General features: G+C 33.7%; 1 pseudogene; it reads right to left on the minus strand.

Annotated features, from left to right (window-relative positions):
• Window positions 1–631: 631 nt before the first annotated feature.
• LOC140629905 (rRNA-processing protein FCF1 homolog pseudogene) lies at window positions 632–4,802 on the minus strand (annotated as a pseudogene).
• Window positions 4,803–9,960: the final 5,158 nt, after the last annotated feature.

Below are 9,960 nucleotides of genomic sequence, written 5' to 3' on the forward strand. Positions count from 1 at the left end.
TTCCTCATTTTTCCCCCACGGCACTCCATTCTTATGTATAATCCTAGTTGTATCTTTCATTTTTAGAAAGTGGCCTATAGTCCAGATTTTAAAAAGCCTTGCTCTACTACAAGGCTGTTTTCAGTTTTGGAAAATATGTTTAGATTAGCATAAAGCTAGAAGTTCTCAGAAAGTTTACAAACACACTAATCTTTCACTTATCCAGAAGTTATTTATTTGTAACATTGACCACCAAGAACATGGCTAAGATTGTAAAAGGATCCTGAGATTTAAGGAAAATAGGTACCACGACTCATGTGGGTATTTTCACACAATATATTTTCTCTTATATTAAGCATAAATCTAACTGGTTCTATCATCTGGTTTTCCAGACCACAAAGAATTAGAAAGCAGAGTCTGTGTATTATTTATTTTTTTATATGAACAATCATCTGATTTATAAAAATATGCAACATTTAAAATGATACAAAATAACAATTTCAAAACAACCTCAAAAATGAATATGTTTAACCATACTCAGTTCATAACAGAGCAAATGGGTAAGAAGAATAATTCACACTATAGGATATTGCTAATATCCACTGGCAACAGAAAAAGTTGGTAAAAGAAGGCAGAGAAACTCCTTTAAGAATTAGAACCGAGGGTTTCCATAATCATCTGGCATCCGCTCAATGCTGTACCTATTGTTAGAAATGTACATGTCGGGAACTCCAGGAATCTTCTGGATCTTTCCTTTAAGGTCCCAGTCAACTGTGGCCACAATATAACACTTGTGCTGAGTTACTCTCTGTACTAAGCCTTCATCTGCATAGGTTCTTTTGTGTGTGCATGGTAATCTTTCTAATCTTGGATCCTTGGTAATCCTTAGAGTCACTCGATACTTTTGCCCCAGTTTCTCAATTTCAGCCATTACACATTCAGTTATACAAGCATACACTTGGCATACAGACAGACCATCATTGACTGTACTAAGTCAAGTTTGGCTTTAATGGAAAAGTTGATAAAGTTGATATCAACCACGATGTGGTAAGGTGCGCCCAGCTATGTATTATATTGGAAGAATAAGCAGGAAGGATGTTGGGGGACTTCTCTCTTTCCTTGAGTGTGCTGGGATCTTTCTTTTCTTTCTTTCTATGTTTTAATCTATTCTCTCCATGGTTGCATACTTTCTTGCTTTCTTTTGCTTCCCTATGTTCGTGCCACACTCTTGTTTCTTCAAGACAGAGTCTGTTTAAAGTAAATGTACTGGCAGTGTCAAAAAGGACAGTTGACAGAACAGCGATGGAGACACTCAAATGTACAGATCAGAAAATTTACAAAAATGAAATTACTGTTATATTGAAGTAAATCCCTTAGATGCCAAAAAATAAGTATATGTCTAGTTTATTGTGTTTAATAAAAATATGAATATGTGATATCCTTTTTAAAAATAAATTGATGCAAGTCAGCTGCTGATTTTTTCTGAATGTGTTGTTCCATGTTTACAAGTTGTCATGTGCAACTTAAGCAAATATTTTCTTTGAAAGTAAATAGGTAAACATACTGTCTTCACTTCAAATTGCAAAGGACATACGATTATATTATAATAGTATAGAAATTTTAAGTCCTCCATATATTTCTACTCTTTTAAGAATACCAGATGATCATGTATTCATTTGATAAACACGGTATTTTCTGAGAATCTTCTATGGACCAGGAACATTGATTCTAAGAATACAACTGTGAAAAAGATATTAGCTGCACGTGGAGGAGCAAAAGTCTATATTTGACCCTCGGTCCACACGTTTCATACTGAATGTCTCTTTACCCACTCACAAACATTCAATGACGTAACACAAATGGAATTTTGTGGCACTTAGGAGAGGCTTATTCAGTCTTCACTGATATTGATTCAATTCACAGTTCCATTTATTCTTCTCCACAACCCAATGAGGTGAGGATTACTACCATCCTTATAGACCATCCACAGGTTACTAAATATCTTGAACTCAGATTCATCACGTATAAACTAGGTATATAAATATCTAGTTTACGGGATTATTGTGAAGACTCAAGAAAAACAATTACATGTGAAATATACACTATTTGCTTTGAGTGTGCTCCATCCTAATCTTTCATTTTTTATTTTATTTATTTTAATTCCAGTGCAGTTAACATAGAGTGCTATATTAGTTTCAGGTGTACAATACAGTGGTTCAACAATTCCATATATTACTCACTGCTGATCAAGATAAGTGTATTCTTAATCCCCTTCACCTATTTCACCCATCCCCCTATCCACCTCTCCTCTGGTAGGCCTCTGTTCTCTGTACATTAGAGTCTGTTTTTTTGGTTTGTCTCTCACTTTTTCCTTTGTTCATTTGTTTTGTTTCTTAAATTGTACATATGAGTGAAATTATATGGTATTTGTCTTTTTCTGACTCGATTATTTTCCTTACCATTACACTCTCTATACTCATCCATGTTGTTGCAAATGGCAAGATTTCATTATTTTTTATGGATGTACCATCTCTTCTTCATTTATTTGTCTATTGATAGGAAGTTAGACTGCTTTTACACTTTGAATCTTGTAAATGATGCTGCAATAAACATATAAAGGTACATATATCTTTTCAAATTAGAAGTGAGATTACTAGGTCGTAAGGTTGTACTTTTAATTTTTTGAAAAACCTCTGTACTGTCTTCCACAGTACTTACACCAGTTTGCATTCCCATGAATAGTGCACAAGGGTTCCTTTTCCTCCACACCCTTGCCAACATTTGTTGTTTCTTGAGTTTTTTATTTTAGCCATTCTGACAGGTGTGAGATGATATGTCATTGTAGTTTTGATTTGCATTTCCCTGATAATGAGTGATGTTGAGCCTGTTTTCATGTATCTGTTGATCATCTGTATATCTTCTTTGGAGAAATGTCTGTTCATGTCTTCTGCCCATTTTTGATTGGATTATTTGTTTCTGGGGTGTTGAATTGTGTCAGTTTTATAGATAGATAGATAGATAGATAGATAGATAGATAGATAGATAGATAGATATTTTTGGGGTACTAACCCTTTATGTGATATGCCATTTGTAATTATCTTCTCCTATTCAGTAAGCTGTCTTTTAGTTATGTTGGTTGTTTGCTTTGCTGTGCAGAAGCTTTTTATTTTGATGAAGTCCCAGTAGTTAATTTTTGCTTTTGTTTGCCTTGCCTCAGGAAATATTACTAGAAAAATATTGCTACAGCTGATGTCAGAAAAATTACTGCCTGTGTTCTCTTCTAGGATTTTGAAGATTTCAGGTCTCACAGTTAGATGCTTAATCCATTTTTTGTTGTTGTTTTGTTAGGATGAGCATTTTATTTTATGTTTTATTTATTTTTAAGTGTGTATTTAAATTCCAGTTAGTTAACATACAGTATGATATCATTTTCAGGTTTACATTGTGTTTAGTGTAAGAAAGTGGTCCAGTTTCATTATTTTACATGTAATTGTCCAGTTTTCCCAGCACCATATATTGAAGAGACTCACTTTTTCCCATTGGATATTCTTGCCTGCTTTGTCAAAGATAAATTGACCATATAATTATGGGTGTATTTCTGGATTTTCTGTTCTTTTCTGTTGATCTATAGGTCTATTTTTGTGCCAGTACCATACTGTTTTGATTACTATAGTTTTGTAGTATAACTTAAAGTCTGAAATTGTGATACCTCCAGCTTTGCTTTTATTTTTCAAGATTGCTTTACTATTTGGGGTCTTTTGTGGTTCCATGCAAATTTTAGGATTGTTTGTTTTAGCTCTGTGAGAAATGCTGGTGGTATTTTGATAGGGATTGCCTTAAATGTGTAGTTTCCTTTGGCAGTATAAACAATATAGCAATATTTTTTTTTCTTCCAATCCATGAGCATGGATTTTCTGTCTTCTATTTCTTTCTTCAATGTTTTATAGTTTTCAGAGTACAGATCTTTCACCTCTTTGGTTAAGTTTATTCCTAGGTATTTTATTAATTTTGGTGCAACTGTGAGTGGGATTGATTCCTTAATTTCTCTTTCTGCTGCTTCTTTACTAGTGTATAGAAATGAAATGAATTTCTGTACATTGACTTTGTATGCCGTGACTTTACTGAATTCATTTATCAGTTCTAGTGACTTTGATGGAGTCTTTTGGGTTTTCTATATAAATTGTCATGTCATCTAGAAATAGTGAAAATTTTACAGATTCCTTACCAGTTTGAATGCCTCTCATATCTTTTTGTTGTCTGATTGCTGTGCCTAGTGTTGGAATAGAACATACATTTACTGGTGCCAAGATTTTATTTTTTGGATAATTATTAAATAAATCACTGTTGTTGCATTGGAATTCTGTATTACAGAATCATATTTCACATTTGGGCTCTATATCTTGTTAACAGCTTACCCCTATTTCCAAAACCCCCTAAAACTAGGTAATTTAGACTCTTCATTGCTGCTTTTGACTTGTTATTTTCTTTAATTTTCACAGTATCTAATTTTGGGGCATTGTTCAAGATGGATGATGTGGTTAGAATGTGTAGCTAAAGATGACCTTCAAGAGCAGGTAGTTGATCTAAATATTTTCAAGAGTAGGATGTGGGAAAATGTGAGGGTGTGTCTATGAAGAGTTAGGTAAACCTGACAGTGGTCATTAAACAGGAACCAGGAGCAAGAGATCCCAGAGAGAAAGTAACAAGGAAGCACTTACTGGAAAACTACTGGAGTAATTACTGGAGAGGAAAACTTAGGTCCCAAGAGGATCAGTGTGATGAGAATTTTAGATCCAAAGCCTCTTGAATTCTTGGCAATATCTCTAGATATGAAAAAAAGACATATTAACAGTGATTCAGTTAATATAACTGAAATGAAGGCATTCTTCATGGTGAGTAAAATAATAGTTTGCCATGAGACAAATAACAAGGTTGAAATGAAAACAATAGGAAATTTAGTTAATCAGTAGGTGGTTTTTGATTTCTGAACACGTGTCTTACACTATATTAGACATGAGGAAGTATAAAAATGTAGTAGAGCATTGATTTAGCTTTCAAGAAATTTGTAATACAGTTGGAGAAGTATCATTCTTCATTCTAGAGAAATAAAATATATATAAAAAAAACTTCAAAGAAGTATTTGTGACAAATTGTTTGTTTGCTTCTGAGACATATGACATCTGGTACATTATGTGAACTAAAGCCAAAAGAACAATTTGTTGTTCATCTCTTAAAAGTAATACTGCCAGTTCATAAATTCACATCAAGTCAATTTTCCCAGTAGTTCTCTCCTTACATGCTATAAACCTGAGCAGCATTGAGAGAAATTGATAATTATAGGCTCCTTTGTAATTTGCCTTGTAAAATCTTCTCATTAAGATTCACTTTGTGGTACCCTGCCTGGATTGCTAATTCTTTTCAATGTGATTTCTTTGGCTGAGTTGTGTTGTTAATCAAAATGTATACCTCCAAGCAACTTTTTCTATGAGGGGCAAAGAAATAGTGATGATACAAGAGAAAAGGAAGCCATTAATGTGAAATCTGTATATAACGTTGCTCCTCTTTTCCCTGGTGGGAAACATAGTTTTAGATTTCTGGAAATAGTATTTACATAAAAACTTTCTTTGTGGGTAGGTGACAATATTGTTATGACAAGATTATGACATAAGATTTAGTTTCATTAATATATCTTAAGACTTCACTGTTTGCTTTTCCAGCATTTCAGTCCTCTGTGAATAGCCTTTTAAAACTTTTTAAAAACTATACAATGAGATGTGTAACTGGTCCTGGGTAAGAGTAAAGGTTCTGTTCTCATGGAAGGAGAATGTCATACACAGAGACCTTGAGCACTTTTTTTTTTTTTAAGATTTATTTATTTATGATTGACATAGAGAGAGAGAGAGAGAGAGAGAGGCAGAGACACGGGAGGAGGGAGAAGCAGGCTCCACGCTGGGAGCCCAACGCAGGACTTGATCCCGGGACTCCAGGATGGCTCCCTGGGCCAAAGGCAGGCGCCAAACCGCTGAACCACCCAGGAATCCCTTTGAGCACTTTTTAAAAACCATTTTGACAGTTCAAGGTTTCTTTTATCTCCATAGCTTTATACATTTTCATGATACTTGACTGTTTTCTTCTAGAATTAGCTCTGTGAAAGATCATGTTCACTTATGATTGAAGTAGCTATTTAATATTACTTCAGCAATTTCAGGAAAGTGCTCTCTCCTCACAGATTGTAGAAAATGTTTCTTGCTTCCATGGTTCTGGACACTTCCAAACTAAGGAGACGCTGAGGAAAAGACAACATTTAGAAAAGAAAGAGTTAACCCACTTTTCTATCTACCCATCCATTTTCCTCTTAGGTTCTTGATTTTGACTGCACCCTGCACTCATGCATTGATTTTGATTGTGTGCTTTTTTTTTTTATCATTTAACAACAAATCTGGTGTTTTTTGTTTCATTTTTTATGAGTATTAACTTTCCTGTGAGCACATTAAGGAAGAGTAGATTTGTAATCTTTGTCATCATGCAAGCATTTAGGTAAAAAATCATACTAAGGTTCCGATTATTTTGTAAATTAAAATTTTCTTATCAAATATATTGGATTTCTTTTAAAAGTGTGTTCCCCACATGTATATATAGTGTTTATCAGTCAGGACAAAGAACTATTTTAATAGTCTATTATGGAACATCAGACATGCAATCCTTGTATTCTAGAAAAATTGTGAACTCAGGATCACTTCAAATGTTAATGTTTTTTGTCCACTCACCAATGCCTCTCACCATGAGTCTCCTGTATAACTCATATTCTCTCAGTGTAGCAAGCATGATGATTTTCTATATGCCAAACAGAAGGGAAATTTAATTTTAAACTTCAGGAAATAGAAAAGCAATAGAGAAAGTTAGTGAAGGGTTTTTAAAATATACTAGAAACACCAAAGATAAAAACAAAATGATTTTGGTAATCCTTGGTGCTTGTTCTTAATACTAATGGCTGCATTCTGAAATTCGCCTAAGGAGCCTGAGAGGTGTCGAAAATGTTTCACATTGTGTTCTAGCAGATGGTTAAGTAGTGTTTTTTTCCTCCAACTCATTCATCTAAAGCTCTTTCATCTGTATTAAAATTGTCCCAAAGGAAAAAATAAGTTTCAGAAATGTTTGTGATCCTTTATTTTTTGGGGGGGAAATCCATTTTCTATGATTTCTGTCAAGTGCAAAAACCTATTTAAAGGAATTAACTGTGATAATTCACTGCTTTGAACTGATTTCTTTTGTGGTATTGCTTCCCACACTTTCATTTTATTTCATTCAATTTGAGTGTCTTTATCTTGAGGTTTTATGATCAAAAATCTATACAAAGTATATATATTATGTGTGTATTCTAAATACCAAAAATCTACTTAAAATGTAACCTTTGAGCGCCTACCTTTATTACAGACTTCCCCATCTCTACTCCACCCTCTGATGGACACAAATTCCATCTCTTGCCTGCTCATTGATCATTTAAATACATTATACAGCAGGGTTTATATCAACCCTTGTCAAAATTCTGTTTGAGTTCACTGTTTAAATATGATGTGTGTTGGAGGCTGGTGAGTAACATGTGCTGCTTAAAATTAAGTACAAGTGTTGAAAAACAATTTTAACAACGTATCACAAGAGAAAACTAACAAATATAAGGAAAGGAAAATTAACTTGTGTTTTTTTGTACTGAAATTTGTTATTTGTGAATCTAAGAATCTGAAAGTTAATAATGTAAGATAATAAGACTAATGTCTTAACCAGAAATTAGATCCTTCCATGTGTGCTTTAAAACAAAAAAGAAAGATTTTATTTATTTATTCATGAGAGACACACAGAGAGAGAAGCAGAGACATAAGCAGACTCCACACAGGGAGCCCAATGTGGGACTTGATCCCAGGACCCCAGGATGATGCCCTGAGCCACAGGCAGATGCTCAACCGCTGAGCCACCCAGGTGTCCAACCTGTGGGCTTTTCAAGTAACCTCTTGAAGAGTGTTTTCTCTACTTCTGGTGGCACTTATTATTCAATACTGATTTTTATATGTTTTATAAGAGCCTATTTCCAAGCCCTTCTTCCATGTTAATCTTTATAGTCCTCTAACTTCACCAATCCAACCATGAATGCAGATAGACTGCAGGACAGCTGTAGCCAAAATCAAAGGCATGTATCAATATTCAATATCTACATGATTCGAAAGAGCCATATAAGGGATTTTTTTGATGGCACTAATATGAAACAACTGTAATGTCACTGGCACTCAGTACAGAATTAAGATACTGTTTAAATAACATGCCATAGGCTCCGAAGGTGGTTGCCAGAGTAGTTCCAAAAGTATCTTGAGCAGCAAGAGCATCAATGAAATAAAGGGCTCAACACACATTTGGGTGAATGTGTTTCAGTGTCAGCAAGAATATGGTAAGATTTTCTAGAAATATAAATTGGACCATTTTACGCCTCTTAAATTTTTTTTTCAGATTCCCTGTAATCTATGTAGTGATCTTAAACTTTGTAAAGTAAGTATCTCTAAAAACAAAGAAGAGCAAACATGAAATTTCTTTGTCTTGAAATTAAAAAATGTATCTGAATGATTTACTTACTTCACAATTTAAGAGACTGTTTTAGAATTTTACTATCAAGCAGAACAGATAGACCAAAAAAATTGCATATTTCCCCTGTATATTTTAATATTGCACTAATAGTACCTTCAGCATTCATCCATTCATCCATTCTGTTCATCCAAAAAAATATCAATTGAATACTTGCTCTTCAATATAGAGTATTAAATGATGAAATTGTATATGCCTCACTATATTTTATCTCTTTATATGACTATCTTAATAAATTTAATTTTTTGAGAGCAAGGACTCTTTATATTCACTCTCATATTCTAATGACTAGCATAATGCTCAGAACATAGAAGATGCTGAGAAAATATTCAATAAGTAAAAATGTTTGTTAATAATTATTTATAAAAGCTTATGGTACATTATACATTACCCTTTGAGTTCTTAGTCCAGTATCATCCCCCTCAAATCTGCCATGTGTTTTTTTGAGTCATTGATCTTAAATGCAAATCCAAAGCTCTCCTCAGTTTGATATATTTGGCTTATATCTGGCCTTTCCAAGTTTTGCACCAGAAAGTCCAAAAGTGTACATTGTAAGAAAGACATGTAAGACCTTTGATTGTCTTATGGCTGTTCTCACAGTTTAAATTTCTACAACTCTCATCCACTCCACTACATTCCATTTTGTTTCACAACTATTTACGCGTGATTTTTTATTTAGCCTAGACTTTCCTTCTCTCTCAGATGTAGCAAATTCCTGCTCATTATTAAAGACCCAGATCAATCATTTCCATGTCTATGAAAGCTTCCTTGATCCCCAGATGTAACTCCTCCTTTTTGTGTGCACTTTGCCTAATTTATACTTCTATTGATATACTCCCCAAATCACATTCCAAAGAATTTAGTTCTATAGGATACTAACAAGCATTACTGCAGGGAGAAAAAGAAGTAGGGAATATCCTCAGCTCCAAAAAATTTTAGGAGTTGTGTGTTAAGTAAAATTAAACAGATGTTTTTATTCCAGGAGTAGTCAGAACCTTTATATTCTCATATTCACTGTGAGTTTTTAAGAATAGGCCATATATTATACAGATTCCCATGTAGATTTCCCATGTAGATTTCCCACGTAGATTTCTCTATGGAATGCATCTTTCACACAATAATGAATATCCCACGAAACTCAAGTATTCTACTAATTGTAGTTTATGAAAACTCTATTATTTTGCTTATTATTATTTCCTCAGAGACTGTAGGCTCCCTAAGGTCAGGGTCTCTGTGCTATGTATCATTTCTTACTCTTTACTTAGTAGAATGGGATGATTTTTTTAAATATAGATTTAGTTTACAAATGAAATATTATAAGTCACATGTCATCATGAGGATAAGAAAAATGTA

Source organism: Canis lupus, unplaced genomic scaffold, assembly GCF_048164855.1.
Source record: "Canis lupus baileyi unplaced genomic scaffold, mCanLup2.hap1 Scaffold_350, whole genome shotgun sequence".
NCBI lineage: Eukaryota > Metazoa > Chordata > Mammalia > Carnivora > Canidae > Canis > Canis lupus.